Raw genomic sequence first — 20,636 nt, forward strand, 5'->3', positions numbered from 1 at the left:
ACATTATTAGCTCCAGAAAAATTATCTAGGAATTGAATCAAATAAACACCTTGCACTTTATATACAAGAATTAACATCAAATTCATTCAAAATACAAATACTTAACGATAACTAAGAATCAATCTCCAATTCTTAGGCCAAGGGCTGGTGGGGAGCTAGGAGGTAGAGAGTGAGAGAGAGAGAAGGCACTCGAATAAATGCACTATTCATACCACTAAAATGGGGAGGACAAACAATAGTTGAAATAGTCTGCTGCAATCCAATTTCTAAAATGTTTTGTGTTTCCTTAAGCCTTATCCTGCCCTTATCCCACCCTGAGGGTGCGCTATGTTCAGTCTTAAACTTGGTGAAAGTTGATAATCTTGGAGTGGATTGTTAGGCCGGTGTAACACTGTGTAGTATTTGTGCCTCAAAATTATGTGGTGCGACCATTAGAGGCTGGATATCCAATGCATTCACATTTCTGTGGAAAAATGAGTACAGAATGTGTTCATAGGCAAAGGCTGTATTTGCAAAGGATAACTAAAGAATTCCAAAAGTTGCAACATAGTATATGGTGCTGGTGTTTTGAACAGGAGAATGCAGGCTTTTCAACACCCGAGACATGGGGTAAGCTCTCTCTCTCTCTCCACAGAAACAAAGACTTTTATCCTTTTCATATGCCTATGTTAGACCTAACCAGCTCCCGGGATCTATTGGCCTCGCCGAGGACACCCCAGCCAGGCTCCGTTTAGCACTGGTCCACAAAGTGTACCAGCAAGTGTAATGGCTTGTGGGGCTCTACCAGACCATTGGTGACCCCTGCAGTGCCAGGGTGACCAGGTGGTAGGGTGGCACTGCCAAGGGCCGAGGCCTAAGGGGGACCATACCAATGAAAGGGGGGATCAGGGAGGTATCAAGGGTGAGGAGGTGAAGGGCGAGTACGAAGGGGCCTCCAAAAGGTTGGGGGTGTTGAAAGGTGGGATCATGAAAGGGGGAGGACCTTAAAGGGGGTGTGGAGAGGCCTGAAAAGGGGGGCTCCTCAGCTACCCATTGTGGGGTGTCCTTACTTGGGGGGGGGTGTGGGGTAATGAACATATGTGTGGTGGGGGGGGTGACATTGCTTGTGGGTGGGGGCAATGGCGGACACTCAAGCTCATTTAGAGATCGGGGTGCCCATTCAAAATTATGGCCCGATCTCTGGGGAACCAGTCTGGCCAGCGGCTTCAGCCCCCGATTGCGGAAAATGTTTCTAAGTGTGGACTAGCCCAGAGAGAAATTCCCTCAGGCCCAAAGAAATGGGGTGGATTCTCTGGTCCCCCAGTCACGTGTTTCTCAGCTGCCCGACATTCGCTGGCAGCGGGATTCTATCTTCCTGCCGCTTGTTAATGGGACTTCCCATTATAACCCCGGGTGGAGGTGCGCTTCCGGCGGGAAAACTGATTCACAACGACCAGAGTTCAGGCCAATAACTATGTGTGGGTAAGGGCGGCACATGGCGCAGTGGTTAGCACTGGGACTATGGCGCTGAGGACCAGGGTTCAAATCCCGACACTAGGACACTGTCCGTGCGGAGTTTGCACATTCTCTCCGTATCTGCGTGGGTTTCACCCCCACAACCCAAAGATGCGGGTTGGATAAGGCGGGAACAGGAAGTTCGACCCGCGGACTTCTGGGAAGACCCTCACCAATAAATTCTGGTGGAGAGGAAACCCGAGACACTACACGTGTAGTGTCTCCCACCCGCCCTCCTCCTCTAACCTAATAATAAAACCCATTGGTGTGAGGTAAGTACCATATTTTATTATTATTATTATTTTTTTGTTTAATTTAATTTAGTTGTTAGCCAGATCTTGGTAGAAAGTTAGAGGGATGGCAGGGAAGGGAGTGCAATGTTCCTCCTGCAGGATGTTTGAGGTGAGGGATGCCGTTAGTGTCCCTGCTGATTTTACCTGCAGGAAGTGCTGCCATCTACAGCTCCTCCAAGACCGAGTAAGGGAACTGGAGCTGGAGTTGGAAGAACTTCGGATCATTCGGGAGGCAGAGGGGGTCATAGATAGCAGCTTCAGGGAATTAGTTACACCAAAGATTGGAGATAGATGGGTAACTGTAAGAGGGACTGGGAAGAAGCAGTCAGTGCAGGGATCCCCTGCGGTCGTTCCCCTGAGAAACAAGTATACCGCTTTGGATACTTGTGGGGGGGACGTAAGCCATGGGGTACGGGCCTCTGGCACGGAGTCTGTCCCTGTTGCTCAGAAGGGAAGGGGGGAGAGGAGCAGAGCATTAGTAATTGGGGACTCGATAGTCAGGGGCACAGATAGGAGATTTTGTGGGAGCGTGAGAGACTCACGTTTGGTATGTTGCCTCCCAGGTGCAAGGGTACGTGATGTCTCGGATCGTGTTTTCCGGGTCCTTAGGGGGGAGGGGGAGCGGCCCCAAGTCGTGGTCCACATTGGCACTAACGACATAGGTAGGAAAGGGGACAAGGATGTCAGGCAGGCTTTCAGGGAGCTAGGATGGAAGCTCAGAACTAGAACAAACAGAGTTGTTATCTCTGGGTTGTTGCCCGTGCCACGTGATAGTGAGATGAGGAATAGGGAGAGAGAGAAATTAAACACGTGGCTACAGGGATGGTGCAGGCGGGAGGGATTCAGATTTCTGGATAACTGGGGCTCTTTCTGGGGAAGGTGGGACCTCTACAGACAGGATGGTCTACATCTGAACCTGAGGGGCACAAATATCCTGGGGGGGAGATTTGTTAGTGCTCTTTGGGGGGGTTTAAACTAATGCACCAGGGGCATGGGAACCTGGATTGTAGTTTTAGGGTAAGGGAGAATGAGAGTATAGAGGTCAGGAGCACAGATTTGACGTCGCAGGAGGGGGCCAGTGTTCAGGTAGGTGGTTTGAAGTGTGTCTACTTCAATGCCAGGAGTATACGAAACAAGGTAGGGGAACTGGCAGCATGGGTTGGTACCTGGGACTTCGATGTTGTGGCCATTTCGGAGACATGGATGGAGCAGGGACAGGAATGGATGTTGCAGGTTCCGGGGTTTAGGTGTTTTAGTAAGCTCAGAGAAGGAGGCAAAAGAGGGGGAGGTGTGGCGCTGCTAGTCAAGAGCAGTATTACGGTGGCGGAGAGGATGCTAGATGGGGACTCATCTTCCGAGGTAGTATGGGCTGAGGTTAGAAACATGAAAGGAGAGGTCACCCTGTTGGGAGTCTTCTCTAGGCCTCCAAATAGTTCTAGGGATGTAGAGGAAAGGATGGCGAGGATGATCCTGGATAAGAGCGAAAGTAACAGGGTAGTTATTATGGGAGACTTTAACTTTCCAAATATTGACTGGAAAAGATATAGTTCGAGTACATTAGATGGGTCGTTTTTTGTACAGTGTGTGCAGGAGGGTTTCCTGACACAATATGTTGACAGGCCAACAAGAGGCGAGGCCACGTTGGATTTGGTTTTGGGTAATGAACCAGGCCAGGTGTTGGATTTGGTGGTAGGAGAGCATTTTGGGGACAGTGACCACAATTCGGTGACGTTTACGTTAATGATGGAAAGGGATAAGTATACACCGCAGGGCAAGAGTTATAGCTGGGGGAAGGGCAATTATGATGCCATTAGACGTGACTTGGGGGGGATAAGGTGGAGACGTAGGCTGCAAGTGTTGGGCACACTGGATAAGTGGAGCTTGTTCAAGGATCAGCTACTGCGTGTTCTTGATAAGTATGTACCGGTCAGGCAAGGAGGAAGGCGTCGAGCGAGGGAACCGTGGTTTACCAAAGAAGTGGAATCTCTTGTTAAGAGGAAGAAGGAGGCCTATGTGAAGATGAGGTGTGAAGTTTCAGTTGGGGCGATGGATAGTTACAAGGTAGCGAGGAAGGATCTAAAGAGAGAGCTAAGACGAGCAAGGAGGGGACATGAGAAGTATTTGGCAGGTAGGATCAAGGAAAACCCAAAAGCTTTCTATAGGTATGTCAGGAATAAGCGAATGACTAGGGAAAGAGTAGGACCAGTCAAGGACAGGGATGGGAAGTTGTGTGTGGAGTCTGAAGAGATAGGTGAGATACTAAATGAATATTTTTCGTCAGTATTCACTCAGGAAAAAGATAATGTTGTGGAGTAGAATGCTGAGACCCAGGCTAATAGAATAGATGGCATTGAGGTACGTAGGGAAGAGGTGTTGGCAATTCTGGACAGGCTGAAAATAGATAAGTCCCCGGGTCCTGATGGGATTTATCCTAGGATTCTCTGGGAGGCCAGGGAAGAGATTGCTGGACCTTTGGCTTTGATTTTTATGTCATCATTGGCTACAGGAATAGTGCCAGAGGACTGGAGGATAGCAAATGTGGTCCCTTTGTTCAAAAAGGGGAGCAGAGACAACCCCGGCAACTATAGACCGGTGAACCTCACGTCTGTAGTGGGTAAAGTCTTGGAGGGGATTATAAGAGACCAGATTTATAATCATCTAGATAGGAATAATATGATCAGGGATAGTCAGCATGGCTTTGTGAAGGGTAGGTCATGCCTCACAAACCTTATTGAGTTCTTTGAGAAGGTGACTGAACAGGTAGACAAGGGTAGAGCAGTTGATGTGGTGTATATGGATTTCAGCAAAGCATTTGATAAGGTTCCCCACGGTAGGCTATTGCAGAAAATACGGAGGCTGGGGATTGAGGATGATTTAGAGATGTGGATCAGAAATTGGCGAGCTGAAAGAAGACAGAGGGTGGTGGTTGATGGGAAATGTTCAGAATGGAGTTCAGTTACAAGTGGAGTAACACAAGGATCTGTTCTGGGGCCGTTGCTGTTTGTCATTTTTATCAATGACCTAGAGGAAGGCGCAGAAGGGTGGGTGAGTAAATTTGCAGACGATACTAAAGTCGGTGGTGTTGTCGATAGTGTGCAAGGATGTAGCAGGTTACAGAGGGATATAGATAAGCTGCAGAGCTGGGCTGAGAGGTGGCAAATGGAGTTTAATGTAGAGAAGTGTGAGGTGATTCACTTTGGAAGGAATAACAGGAATGCGGAATATTTGGCTAATGGTAAAGTTCTTGGATGTGTGGATGAGCAGAGGGATCTAGGTGTCCATGTACATAGATCCCAGAAAGTTGCCACCCAGGTTGATAGGGTTGTGAAGAAGGCCTATGGAGTGTTGGCCTTTATTGGTAGAGGGATTGAGTTCCGGAGTCAGGAGGTCATGTTGCAGCTGTACAGAACTCTGGTACGGCTGCATTTGGAGTATTGCGTACAGTTCTAGTCACCGCATTATAGGAAGGACGTGGAGGCTTTGGAGCGGGTGCAGAGGAGATTTACCAGGATGTTGCCTGGTATGGAGGGAAAATCTTATGAGGAAAGGCTGATGGACTTGAGGTTGTTTTCGTTGGAGAGAAGAAGGTTAAGAGGAGACTTAATAGAGGCATACAAAATGATCAGGGGGTTGGATAGGGTGGACAGTGAGAGCCTTCTCCCGCGGATGGAAATGGCTGGCACGAGGGGACATAGCTTTAAACTGAGGGGTAATAGATATAGGACAGAGGTCAGAGGTAGGTTCTTTACGCAAAGAGTAGTGAGGCCGTGGAATGCCCTACCTGCTACAGTAGTGAACTCGCCAACATTGAGGGCATTTAAAAGTTTATTGGATAAACATATGGATGATAATGGCATAGTGTAGGTTGGATGGCTTTTGTTTCGGTGCAACATCGTGGGCCGAAGGGCCTGTACTGCGCTGTATCATTCTATGTATCTATGTCTATGTGCAGGTTAGGTGGATTGGCCACGCTAAATTGCCCCTTAATCGGAAAAAAAATAATTGGGTACTCTAAATTTAAAAACAAAAGCTATGTGTGGGTAAATACCAGTGTGAATCTCACAGAGAAATCCGATGGGAAACACCCTGTCAAAATGACACCTAGAAATTTTTCCTTTAAATTGTGCCCATCATTTTGTGAAGTTCTTGGCTGGGATTGTTACAGGCTTTTTATATTCATGTCAGTGGAGCAGAGAATATCAGGAAAATGCACTAGAGAAGAGAATAGACCTACCAAGGGTATTGTATTGTGGTTGCTGCTGTCAAATGATAGCTGTGCTTCTGGAACTAGCTCAAACATCCCATTGACACCAATAGAAAAATAACTTTGAACTGTTGAGTTATTGGTTGTGAGGCTGGCATGCATCAGTACCTTCAAAACAATGGAAATGTTGTTCATATGACCAATGCCAGATGTATTTTCATTGGGTTCGCATGCTCCTGTTATTAAACATTGGAAAGCAAAAGCGGGTGTGTTCTAAACAGTGATTTAATGCATTGTTTAAGAACTCAATTATCCCAATGCTACTGCTGTGAAAATGAGTTCTCATAGCCACCATTCCTCATGGGCTAGATTTTCACCCCCAAGACGGACTGTGGGCTGCAGTCTGGCCAGGACAGCACAGAGATTCCGGTGCAGAGGTGGGCTGGTTAAAAGGCCCGTCTCGGTGCTGTGTTACTTAGTCCCAGTTAAAATAAAAACAAAAAGGCCATCCACCCGCCACACCTCCTCAACCCCCACTTACTCCCCATGCATCCATGCCACCTCATTCCCCATGGCTCCTCATTTCCCCATGCCAAACTATGCCTCCCAAACAATACCTATGGTTCAGCATGCCCTCTTCTTGTCAAGCTATGGTACTTTCACGCTATTTCACTCATATTTTGTATAGAACAGTCATTTTCAAACCCAGGGTTCCGATCCACGGGTGGGCCGCAGGGCTTTGCGTCGCGGCGTTCCCGATCGTGGGAGGAAGTGCTCAACGGCGCGACCGGCTTTTAAAAATGCCGGCCGCGACCGGCCTTCAGAATACCGGTCGTTCTGCACATGTGTGTCCCCTCAGCAGTGCGCAGGCCTGGAGTCCAGCGAGGCAGAGCTCCTCCTCCTGACGTCAGTGCGCTGACCCAGGAGCAGATTTTTAAAAAATTGCTGGATTCTTACTGCCTGGAGCGGTGGCAGAGAGCAGGTCTCGCGTCCCGTACGCTGATGTCACGTGTTCTTGGCTTGCAAAAGTGATTCCTATATTTTGCAGCTGCCTGCTGTGCTGGTGTGAACTCCAAGGCCTCTGGTGAACATCTCATGAAGAAGCTGATAACAGGAACAAAGCAGCATAAAGATGATTACTTGAGGTATGGGTTATTAATTGTGCCACTGCAAATCAGGATTCATAGTTCATGTGTGTTATATGCAGGGAAGCATTGGCAAATGAAAGTTAAAAACCCTCAAAACTTGAATACTAAACATGGTGAGTTCGAGAACAAACCTCTTTATTTAAAAAAAAAATTCCAATTCAGGGACATTTAAGCGTAGCCAATCCACCTACCCTGCGTCTTTAGGTTGTGGGGGAGAAAATGCAAACTCCACATGGACAATATCCCGGGACCGGTATCGAACCCAGGTCCTCAGCGCCGTGAAGCAACGGTGCTAACCACTGTGCAGCCGTGCTGCCCCCTTTATCTTTTTCTTCGGATGCAGTGAGATCTTAAATCGTCAGCTGAAGTCATTAACAGAAATATAACATGGAACAACAAAGCAAGTGAGATTGTGAGGATGAAGCAGGCTCATTTGTCACATTAAATGTAAGTGAAAATGGTGGGTCGTGAAGTTCGGATGACCTGGGTCGCGAAGATTGGCTGGCGTGGGTCCTCAAGGATAGCCAGTTGGTAAAAATGGGTCCTGGGCAAAAAAGTTTGAAAAACACTGGTATAGAACCAATGAACCCTAGTGATAGTAGGATGTGTAAAATAAAAACTTTAGGAAGTCATTCATTAATAAATTACCACTTTCTTAAAAAAAATCATTTTTACTTCAGCTCAATAAAACCAGGCACTTTCAGGTATCAATGTTAAACCTACAAGTAAATGAATCCTCTTCATCCTGTTTTAATAAGCATTGTTCAAATGATAGACGAGATCGGAGATTCAGAACTGTCAACGAAGCAATGTTTTCACTGGGGCTCAGGTATTTTAGTTCAAATGGAAGTCTGGGCTCTCAGCCAAGAACACATGATGAGGTCTTTTTTTACATACTGTCATAATAGGGTTTGTTCGTTCTATACTGTGTATATTGGGTGAGTAGGCATGGAAGTGCCGTAGCTTGGCATGGGGCCATGAGGATGCCACAGGAATCGTTTGTGGGCACTTCTTGTCAGGGGGTTGTGAGGGACCATAGAGGCTGGGAGGGTATACTTTGGCATGAGGGGCCTTACTTTTGAATCTTTTCAAAACGTTCCCCCATGAAGTTCAGGCACTCCTGAAAATTGGAAACCCCAGGAATGGGATCGGGAATCCTGGAATTGGGTTCTGGTTGCCATCTGGAATTGGGTTCTGGTTGCCATCTTTAAAAGGCTTCCAATTCATCCTTAATGAACATTTATTGACTATTCGCTATTTGCAGAGACAGACTTTGGCAGGACTTCATTAGAACCTTCTTCCTTCAGGTTCCTGTTAACTGAAATCTGACATTATTGATGATCCACTCTAGCTATTAGCATAATAGCTATTAACCCTTTGTGCTCTATAGTGGCTCAGTTTTGTTCAAATTTATTATCTAATACCAAAGTTTTAAAATATTCATTTACGGGACGTGGGCGTCGCTGGCTAGGCCAGCATTTATTGCCCATTCCTAATTTCCCTTGAGAAAGTGATGAGCTACCTTCTTTATCTGCTACAGTCTATGTGGTGTAGGTAAATCCATAGTGCTGTTAGGGAGGGAGTTCCAGGATTTTGACCCAGTAACAGTGAAGGAACGGTGATATATTTCCAAGTCAGAATGGTGAGTAACTTGGAGGGGAACCTCCAGGTGCTGGTGTTCCCATGTGTCTGCTGCACTTGTCTGTCTAGATGCTAGTGGTTGTTGGTTTGGAAGATGCTGTCTAAGGTACTTGGTGAGTTACTGCAGTGCATCTTGTAGATGGTGCACATGGCTGCCACAGTGCGTCAGTGGTGGAATGTTTGAATGTTTGTGGATAGGTGTGCAGTCAAGCGGGCTGCTTTGTCCTGGATGGTACCGAGTTGCTTGAGTGTTGTTGGAGCAGCATTCATCCTGGCAAGTGGAGGGTCACTCCTGACTTGTGCTTTGTAGATGGTGAACAGGCTTTGGAATTCAGGAGGTGAGTTAGTGGCTGCAGAATTCCGAACCTTTGACCTGTTCTTGTAGCCACAGTTTTCATCTGGCTAGCCCAGTTCAAGTTCTGCTCAATGGTAACCTCCAGGATGTTGATAGTGGGGCATTCAGTAATAGAAATGGCATTGAATGTCAAGGGGAGATGGTGAGGTTCTTTCTTGTTGGAGATGGTCATTGCCTAGCACTTGTGTGTCACAAATGTAACTTGCCACTTATCAGCCCAAACAGGCCTTGCTGCATGTGAGTACGGAGTACTTCACAGGTTTCTGAGCAGTCGCTAATGGTATTGAACACTGCAATCATCAACTACATCTCCACTTCTGATGTTATGATGGAGGGAAGGTCGCTGATGATGGTCAGTGATGATGGTTGGTCTTAGGATGTTACCCTGAGGAAACTTCTTCAGTGATGTCCCAGGACTAATATGATTGACCTCTAACAATGACAACCATTTTCTTTTATGCTAGGTATGACTCCAGTCGGCAGAGTGTTTTCCCTGATTTCCATTGGCTTCAGTTGGGCTCCTTGGTGTCATACTTAGTCAAATGTTGCCTTATAGATGATGGACTTTTGGGGAGTCAGGAGATGAGTTACTTGCTGCAGGATTCTTAGCCTCTGATCTGCTCTTGTGTTTATATTGCTGATCCAGTTCTGGTTCTGGTCAGTGGTAACTCCCAGGATGTTGATAGTGGGGGATTCAGTGATTGTAATGCCATTGAATATCAAGGGGTGATGGTTTAATTCGCTCTTGTTGAAGATGGTCATTGCCTGACATTGTATGGCACGAATATTAATTGTTATTTGTCGCTTATCTTTGAAGAATAAAGGGATTAAGGGTTATGGTGTTCGGGCTGGAAAGTGGAGCTGAGTCCACAAAAGATCAGCCATGATCTCATTGAATGGTGGAACAGGCTCGAGGGGCCAGATGGCCTACTCCTGCTCCTAGTTCTTATGTTCTTATCAGCCCAAGCCTGGATATTGTCCATGTCATGCTGCATTTCATAGAATTTACAGTGCAGAAGGAGCATCCTACCCAAGGTCCACATTTCCACCCTATCCCTATAACCCAGTAACCCCACCCAGCACTAAGGGCAAGTTTGGACACTATGGGCAATTTAGCATGGCCAATCCACCGAACCCGCACATCTTTGGACTGTGGGAGGAAACCGGAGCACCTGCAGGAAACTCAGGCACACACAAGGAGAACGTGCAGACTCCGCACAGACAGTGACCCAAGCCGGGAATCGAACCTGGGACCCTGGAGCTGTGAAGCAATTGTGCTATCCACAATGCTACTGTGCATTTGGACATGGACTGTTTCAGTGTCTGATGATTCACGGATTGTGCTGAAAATCATATTGCAGATGGTAAAAGGTATGGATAAAGTAAACGTGGAGCGGATCCTTCCTCTTGTGGGGCATTCTAGAATGAGAGGTCATTGTCTTATGATAAGAGGTAGCAAATTTACAACAGAGTTGTAGAGAAACTACTTCTCTTCAAGGGTTGCGAATCTGTGGAATTCACTACCCCAGAGTACAGTGGATGCTGGTCAGTGAATAGATTTAAGGAGGAGTTAGACAGATATTTAATTGGTAATATGTTGAAGGGTTATGGAAAACGGGCAGGACAGTGGTGTTAAGGCCAGGATGAGATTAGCCATTATTGAATGTCGGAACAGACTCAATGGACCAAATGGCCTCATTCTGCTCCTATATCTTATGAACTTATAAGATAACAAGGCAAAGGCGGTCAGGAATATTTTCCCAACAAATGCCCAGGTTAATATTTATCTCTCAACCAATATCACTTTTTAAAAACATTGCCTGGCCATTATTTCCTTGCTATTTGTAGAACCTTGCGCCGCGCAAATGTTTGGCTTTTGCATTTCCCTACATGGTAATTGTGCCTAAAATTCAAAATTACTTGTTCGGTTAATGGACATAGTTGCTGCCATCTGGGCAAACTAATGTATTGTTAAGAGGATACTTTAAAAGAAAATATGTTGCTGACCACGGGACATTTCCCATTAAGCATTCTACCCTGTGCATGGCTCAGTTTTAATGTAATAGGCGTTTGGCACTGTTAATTAGAAAATGTATAATAACCCATCACCGTTGACAATTCTAAGAAAGATTAATTGAGAGGGTGGCTACATCGTCCAATGGCACACTTCACAGATCACCGGTGGGGTTCTCTCTGCCCGGGGGTGGGCCGGAGAATCCCCGTGATCGGCGCGAATCGCGCCACGCCACCCCGACGCCGGGATGCGACTCTCCGCAGAGCAGAGAATCAGTGCCATTGGTGCAGCGTGGTCGGCGCGGTGCCGGTAGCAGCCCCCCCGCTGATTCTTGGCCCGAGATGGGCAAAGTGGCCGTTACAAAAAACCTGAGTCCCACCGGCGCCGTTCTAATCTGCTCTCAGCTGGCGGGACCTCGGCATGGATGGATCTGGGGGCGGCCAGAGCAGGAGGGAGGGGGAATCGATCCCGGGGGGGCCTCTGTTGTGGCCTGGCCCCCGATCTGGTCCCACCAATCGGTGGGCCGGCCTCTCGGGCTAGGGGCCTCCTTTCTTCCGCGCCGGCCCCTGTAGTCCTAGGCCATGTTGCGTCGGGGCCGGTGCGGAGAAGGGAGACACTGCGCGTGCGCGTGTTGGCGCCGGTACCACTGCGCATGCGCCGGGACCCTGCGGCGCTCAGTTGACGCTGGGATCGGCAGCTGGAGTGGCGTGAACCACTCCAGTGCCATGCTGGCCCCCTGTAGGGGCCAGAATTGCTGATCCTGAGGCCATGTTGACGCCGTCGAGAAATGGGACGGCGTTTCCGACGGCGTCAACAGTTATCCTCAGGATCAGAGAATCCCGCCCCTTATATCACATTGTTCTTGTCCATTTGCAAACAGTTGTTGCTTTATTTTTCTTCCTGGCTCACACTGGATTGACCCCAAAGTACTTCAGAGCAACTTCGTGGCAAACTTGTATATTCTGGCTAAATCACAACAGGTTTTTAGATGTTAAATCTTTTTTTCTGGTTATACTGGAAACATTTCCGGTCAGAGTAATATAGGCTTTGTAAGGTTAATTACCTGACAATGTAAATGGGCCACAGAAGCAGCAACTTTGACTTTGTCCTTAGCTTCTGGCCAGGTTGGTTCCAAACATATATAGCTGGCTTTATGCAGCATTGACCTTTTGATGTAGTTCCTGGTTCAACTGTGTGTGAAGCTTCAATATGCTGCCTATGCATGTAAAGCGGTTCGCAGCAATCAGCTTTATGTCACCAGAATAATCTTGTGTTCATTGTCAGGTCAATCCTGGGGTAATACAGTGGATAACTTTGATCCCCTCAGCTCATATTCCAAGGCTGATCAGACTTCAGGGGACAGGACAGTAAACCAAGAATAAAGATTCAGGAATGACATATTGCCTTATTTTCATTTTGATCCTTATCATATTGAGTTTGAGAATGCAGCCGCCTGCCTGGAATTGTACGTAGAAAGCTGTCATCAACTTTGTGGTGGTATCACCCAGTTTAGTTGCAACAAGTGGCCTGGAAATTCTTGGAAAAAATTCAGAGCTTTGTTTAATACCATTCATGTGAGGAATGTTTAGACAGCCTAGTTTCACCTTAATGGTATCACTGATCTTATCAGGATGGTCAAACTTGCTTAATAGCTTTTTCATTAGTCTATCAAACTCATTCTACCGCTATCCCGATACAATCTGGCACTGCATTACTTTTTGTTTATCATTTGGTTTGAGTTCTTTGGCAATAACAGGTGGCTTATCTGGGTTTCTTCCCATTGCACTTTGATCCCGTCTAATGCTTCGTTGGAAATTCTCTGGGGAATGAGCTGAAGAGTGAGTGAAAATGTACTTTCCAATAAAGCACAATGCTGGTCGAGGTGCCTGCTGAATTTGTCATTGGGCAGAGGTCGCAAACCTAAAGCCAGGATGTAGATTTCAGGACATCAAAGACATTTTTCTGAGCTTGGCTTTTTTTAATGGAATTTTGAATTTCGGATGCCATGTTGCCTCATCATTTGAAGTGGGGTTTAAAGGTGGAACTGTACTTTCGAGTCATAGAAGCATGGAATAGCCATAGGATGGAAGGCAACCATTTGGCCCATTGACCGGTATAGGCTCTCTGCAACAGCAATTTAGCTTGTCCCATTGCCCTACTAATTCCACATAATCTTGCAAATGTTTTCCCTTCCAAGATGCTTTTCCAAGTTCCTTTTGAAAGCCAGGATTGAACTTGCCTCTCCACACTCGCTGGCAATGCAGCCCAGATCCTAACCACTCGCTACCTAAAAAAAAACTTTCCCTCATGTTACCCTTGTGTTCTTTTGCCAATCGTTTTCAATCTGTGCCCTCAGGTTCTTGGTCCTTCTGCCAATGGGAACAGTTCTCTCTTCCTACCCTGTCTAGACCCCTCACGATTATGAATACCTTTTTCAAACTTCCTCTCGATTTTCTCTTTAAAGGGAACACAATCTCAGTGCTCCCAATCTATTGATGGAACTGAATCCATTCGCCCCTGGGGTCATTCTTGTAAATGTGATAATTTGAGGTACCTTGCCTTTTTATGATTCGAGTATGCAGTCTCAAAGTTTTACGCCCAGCACTTTTGGTACCTGTTTACATTATTGGTCCTGGTATCTCCTGATTTATAGTCTAAAACAGTGGGCATTTAGGGTAACTAACAGTGCGAACAAAATTCACCTACTTCACAGGAACAGCGCTGTCTGTGTAAATCTTGAAAGGATAACTGTCGGTGAAAGAACAGGAGAGAGAAGCAGGTGAGTCAGAAGCAAAGTGTTATTGAGGGAAAGTGAGACAGAGAGAGAGAGGAGAGGGGTGTAAGTTAGAGGATAACTGGAGGTAATAAATTGGTGCCCTTCATGAAGTAAGTGAGGAAAGAAAGGGAGGCTTGCGGATGAAAGTAACACTCTGTACCACAGGCACCACAAGCAATACCACAGGTCATCAGAGAAACCACTGGTGAAATGATACGAGCTCAATATTATCGGAGAAATTTCTCTTCTGTTTGGTGATGAAGCAGGAACCTTCATAATTAAAGCAGGAGACAATGAAAATCAGAGCAATCTGAATCCCTGCTGAAGATCCTGAGATTGAATTCTGAAATCAGAATTGACATCTGGGTTACAAACCCCAATTAGGAATATATGCAAAGTTATAGTTAGTTTGCAACCATAGTAACATGCAATTAATGCTGGGACAAATAGTGACAGAGCAATGATTTCTCTTGTTTATAAATAAATAATAAATAAACTTTATTGTCACAAGTAGGCTTACATTAACACTGCAATGACGTTACTGTGAAAAGCACCTAGTCGCCATATTCCAGCACCTGTTCGGGTACACAGAGGGAGAGTTCAGAATTCTCAGCTGGTACGGGGATTGAACCTGCGCTGTTAGCTTTGTTCGACATCACAAACCAGCTGGTTAACCCACTGAGCTAAACCAGCGGTGCAAACAAGCTATATATTTTCTATTTTCACTTGGAAGTCGACAATGTAGAGGTGATCAACTACAAGCAGAAGCGAGTGGGAGGAGCAAAATAATCATAAATGGATAGCAATGCTCAAAGTGACTCTCCTGCATTGTTCTGTTCAAGCCCTTCAGTTGCACTGAATAACTTTACCACTTCTGCTCTAATTGACCATAGTACAAGTTTGAGGTAAGGAGGAGCCCACCCATTTTTCTGCCTTCAAAATTTCCTACCTCAAAAAATGGTGTTTCCATTCCTACACTCTCATTGTCTCTTTGTATATGAGGGCATAATACCATTGAGTAAAGACACATTAGAGATGGATGGTGTATTTCAACAATTAACCTTGAAAAGTTTCCCATTTCGTGTTGCTAAACAAAATTAAGTTTTACAAGAGATGACGGCCTGTTTCTTTCCCGTTCACATGTTGCTATCGCTGTGCCACAGTGGTTAGCACTGCTATCTCAGAGTGCCAGGGTTTGATTCCAGCCTGGTTTGACTGCCTATGTGGAGCTTACAGGTTCTCCCCGTGTCTGCGTGGGTTTCCTCCCACAGTTCAAAGATGTGCAGGTTAGGTGGAGTACCGACAGGGATAGGGTGGGGAAGTGGACCTAGGTAGAGTGCTCTTTCGGAGGGTTGGTGCAGGCTCAATGAGCTAAATGGCCTCCTTCTGCACTGTGGGGATTTTGTGGATGATTTGCGAGGTGTATTGCCCTTTGTGATATAATTTGGTTATTATAACATGCAGCAACGGAACTGTTTCCCGCTGCTTAAAATAGTCCAATCATTGCAACTAATTATGAGCCTAACCCCAGTTCAGCTGGTCCTGTCATTACGCGTCAATAACACTGAAATTAACGAGAATAAAGCACAATCAGTGAATGGGTCAGTCACTTTAATAGAATTTAATTCTTCATAAAAAGAAGCTAAACTAGGAAACAGCACAGACTATATCACAATCAGTAAATCCTGAGTTTGTTTGAACAATTTCAATGAAGCTTAAAGAAACTGGGGACTTTGACAAGCAGATTTCTAGATTGAAATCCTCTGTAGTGGATTATTTTCCTTTTACCTGACTTTCAATGGCTGGGATCATTGGATAAACCCACTGATTAGGCTGATGACTTGGCAGAAAAAGTGATGTTTTCCAAAGGGGGGGGGGTAGAGTTTAATTGTTTTGCAGATCTGCAAGGGAAATACAATGTTTCTGTGGTTTATTTCAAGTCTCACTTTTGACCAGTGTAGTTATTCTTTCGCCTTTTTAAGTGTAATGGAATGGCTCAATTGGCGTTCTGAATACACTGGTGAGGGTAAAGTCTTTCTACCCATTTACCCACAAAAAAGCCATTAGAGCTTGAAGGTTTCATGTTTGCCAATGTCTTTGAGCTGCATTTAATAATTGGCAATCGTCCAATTATTGATTGCATGCCATTCTTTAAGAATGTCACTGATAAGATCCATCCCGATCTATTTCCCCAAGGCTTTTTTTAACTCATTGGACAAGGTAATCATGCCGTTTGTTTTGGGGGGGGGGAGAATTCTAGGATCACAAAGAAGGTCCCACAGAAAACAAAATCCAGGGGAGGGCTAGCCCTCCCAAACCTACAAGTCTACTACTGGACAGCTGATGCACTATCAATTACGACGAGACGAGAGTAGAGAGTAATCGAGGTTTTATTACACAGAGATGTGTGGCCTCCTACAGCTGCTGTCGAAATGGCTGCAGTTCGGAGAGCGCACACATTTATTCTCCGCCTACTGGGCAGAGCCAGCAGGCAGGGATCTACCCCCGTACCTGTAGTACAGGGGTCTTACCATAATACCCTCATATGCAGTGCAGTATATACAATGTAATACAACAGTGGTGAAGAGATGTTCATGGGGGTTTCGTTAGTCGGCGGGCACAGGAGCGACCAAATGGAGTGAGGTGTGTCGGGGAGGACCTCCTGCCAGCAGGTTAGCGTCGTGGTCCTGCTGGTCATGGCCGCAGATGGTGATGTTATCCAGGTACGGGAAAGTGGCCCGCAGTCCGTACCGGTCGGTCAACCATTTGGTCCATTTCCCGTTGCAAGACCGAGACCCTGTTAGTGACGCTGAAGGGAACCCTAAGGAAATGGTAAAGGCGGCCATCTGCTTCGAACGCGGTGTATGGGCGTTCCGCCTTGCGAATGGGGAGCTGGTGGTAGGCAGATTTCAGGTCCACTGTCGAGAAGACCCGGTACTGTGCAATCTGATTGACCGTATCAGATATGCGTGGGAGGGGGTACGCGTCGATCTGCATGTACCGATTGATGGTCTGACTGTACTCATTGACCATCCTGTTTTTCTCCCCCGTTTTCACCACTACCACTTGGGCTCTCCAGGGGCTGTTGCTGGCCTCGATGATACCTTCCCGCAGCAGCCGCTGGACCTCAGACCTGGGCGCTGTACTGTCTGCTCCTGGTGGCGACGGGTTTGCAATCCGGGGTGAGGTTTGTAAACAGAGAAGGCGGGTCGACCTTAAGTGCCATGAGGCCACATACAGTAAGGGGTGGTAGGGGCCCGCCATATTTCAGGGTTAGGCTCTGGATGTTGCACTGGAAGTCCAGGCCGAGTAGCAAGGCAGCGCAGAGGTTGGGGAGGACGTAGAGCCGGAAGCCGCTGAACTCTACGCCCTGGACGGTGAGGGTGGCGATGCAGTACCCCCGGATGGCCACAGAGTGGGATCCGGAGGCCAGGGAGATTCTTTGGTTAATGGGGTGTACCGCGAGGGAGCAGCGCCTTATCTTATCGGGGTGGATGAAGCTCTCAGTGCTCCTGGAGTCCAGAAGGCAGGATATCTAATGCCCGTTGACCTTCACCTTTGTCGACGCGGTCACGAGGTTGTGCGGTCGGGACTAGACGATCGTAACGGAGGCGAGACGCGGCTGGTCTACGGTGGTTGCAGGCGATGAGCGGCCCGATGGGCAGGGGTCCTGAGGCGGGGAAGATGGCTGCGCCCACGGGCCGCACGTGTCCTGGGGCAGGCAAGATGGTTGCTCCCTCGGGCCACACGTGTCCTGGGGCAGGCAAGATGGCTCCGCCCATTGGTTGTGAGGCAAGCAAGATGGCAGCGCCCATGGACTGCACGTGTTGTGAGGGGAGCAAGATGGCAGCACCCACGGGCCGCACGTGGTCTGAGGCGAGGGAGATGGCGGCGGCCATTGGCCGCACACGGACGGTGCAGGGACAATAGCGGCGATTGAGCAGGCCTGGCACACTACAGCGAAATGTCCTTTCTTGCCGCAGGCCTTGCAGAGCGTGCTCCACGCCGGGCAGCGCTGCCGGGGGTGTTTTGTCTGTCCGCAGAAGTAGCACTTTGGTCCCCCGGGGTTGGTTGGCTGCCGCGCGGCGCAGGCGTGGGGTTGGCTGGGGGCGGTCGCTGATGGGGTCCACGATGGGGTGGCTGCTGGCGGGGCCCATGATGCCCAGGAGGGGTGGGCCGTGCGGTCGGGGGCATACGCCTGTACGTTGCGTGAGGCGACTGTGAGCGAGAGCGCTAGTTTCTTGGTCGCTGCGAGGTCAAGATGTGTGGCCTCCTACAGTTGCTGCCGAAATGGCGGCAGTTCGGAGAGCACACAGATTTATACTCCGCCTACTGGGCGGAGCCAGCAGGCAGGGATCTACCCCCGTACCTGTAGTACAGGGGCCTTACCGTAATACCCTCATATGCAGTGCAGTAGATACAATGTAATACAACAGTGGTGACTACCACAACAGCGACAGCGGAAAAAATGATGGGATGGACAACAGTCACCCGACTGTTCCGAGACCTGTTTGTGGCCAACACAGAAATAAATAAATAGCCAGTAGCCAGGGAGAAATAGCCAGGACAAGACAGAAAGTGGGTGTATGTGGAGGAAGCCTCTCGCCCAAGAAACATTCCAGCAGCCCAGTGGTGATAGCCACCCTCCAGACGTGGAACCAACTACGACAGTAATTTGGACTGACCGAAATGTCCGACAAAGCCCCCAACTGCAATAACCACAGATTCACATCAGCACTCACGGACGCCACCTTCAAAAGGTGGAGATAGGACGGGGGTCATTGACAGTCAGAGACCTATACACTGATGGTAGGGCCACAGCACTGGATGAACTGATGCAGAGATTCCAACTAACTAAAGGTAACAAACTCAGATACCTGCAGCTTAAAATCTTCCTTCGGGAGACGAGAACATACCCGCGACCACCATGACAGACACTATTAGAAGAGCTACGGGACGCAGACATCCCCGGCAGAGGGAACTGTAGTGACATGTACGAACAACTGCTAGAGAGGGCTGACACCGAACTGGACATGACAAGGAAGAAATGGGAGGAAGACCTGGGGTTCAAAGTAGGGTGGGGATTCTGGAGTGAAGCACTGCACAGGGTCAACTCTACCTCCACATGCGCAAGACTCAACCTAACGCAGCTAAAAATGGTACATAGAGCCCACTTGACCAGAACCCGAATGGGCAGGTTCTTCCTGGAGGTGAAGGGTAGATGTGAACGGTGCAAAGGAGGCCCGGCCAACCACGCCCACATGTTCTGGTCTTGCCCAGACTTGCTGGGTACTGGGCAGCCTTCTTTGAGGCGATGTCCAAAGGGAATGATGGTGGAGCCATGCCCGAAAGTGGCGTTTTTGGGGGTATCAGACCAGCCAGATCACTTCATGGGGAGGAGGGCGGACGCCCTTACCTTTGCCTCCATGATCACCCGCCATAGAATCCTGCTCGGCTGGCGGTCAGCAGCACCACCCAAAGCTGCAGACGGTTGTCTGGCCTATCGGAATTTCTCCAAATGGAGAAAATCAAATTCGCCATCCATGGGTCGGAAGAGGGCTTCCACAAAACATGGGAGCCATAACCCGACTGTTCCGAGACCTGTTTGTGGCCAATACATAAATAAATAAACAGCCAGTAGCCAGGGAGAAATAGCCAGGACAAGACAGAAAGCGGAAAGCGAGGGAGGACCCGCGGTGGGGAGAAAGATGAGGTAACAATACCCAGCAACAAAGAATGGGGTGCAGCAGTGAAGAAGGGGGGTAAGGAAGGGAGGGGGGAAGGGGGAAGAACAAAAGAAGGGAACCAGAAGGGGGAGCAGGTAAGAAAACAAAAACGGGGTGGGGAGAGCACAGGGGAAGACAACAGTAGCAGCAACCACAACACGCCGAGAGAACACGAAGAAAAACGGGAAGGGGAAACGAGAAATGACCCAGTTAGATGATCGGTAAAAAAGAAAGAATAGAAGAGAGGGGAGGAAAGTCCCCTCCCGTCCGGGTATATTTCCTAGAGCATATGTGTTTTGATTTGCACGGTATATACCTGTATCCATAACTTGGACGAAACTGTGTTTTAAAACAATTATTAAACAAAAGGCAGTGGATCGGGTTGGGTGGGCGGGGGTAGGGGGAGTCAGGGAGAGGGGAGCTGGAGTGAGGGGTTGTAGGGAGGATTGTATGCTGAGCCAGACGGCGACAGACTGTAAATAGAGAAACCTAAGAAGAAGCCTTTTTGTACTGTACAATAAATGAAAACGAATGGCAATGTATATAATTTTAAAAATGCCAATAAAAAGATTTAAAAAGAAATATCACTGTTACCATGAGGTCCAGATTATGGTCTGTAAAAAATAAAGGACAGCCTATTCCTTAGTTTATGGCATTGCCCGAGAAATGAAAAAGAAATGCTCTAATTTGGTTTGCAATTGAAATTGTCATACTTGAAATGTTGACCTTTCATTGGGACAATTTGTTAAGGCAGCAGTAATAAATACGCACAAACAATATTTTGTTATGACAGTCGTGACTTGCAAAATATGTACATTAATGAAAACTGATATATTTTTGGCTTAATATATTACAGAGCTCAAGGCAAGTCATTGGAACTATCTGCAAGCAGTCTGGTGAGTACGGTGTTTAATCTCCAGTCTTTGTGTTACAATTACGTACAGTGCAAAAGTCCAGGATAAGTGTGTATCAGAAGGATTACTGT

The sequence above is a fragment of the Scyliorhinus torazame genome, chromosome 12 (assembly GCF_047496885.1).
Source record: "Scyliorhinus torazame isolate Kashiwa2021f chromosome 12, sScyTor2.1, whole genome shotgun sequence".
Classification (NCBI taxonomy): Eukaryota; Metazoa; Chordata; class Chondrichthyes; order Carcharhiniformes; family Scyliorhinidae; genus Scyliorhinus; species Scyliorhinus torazame.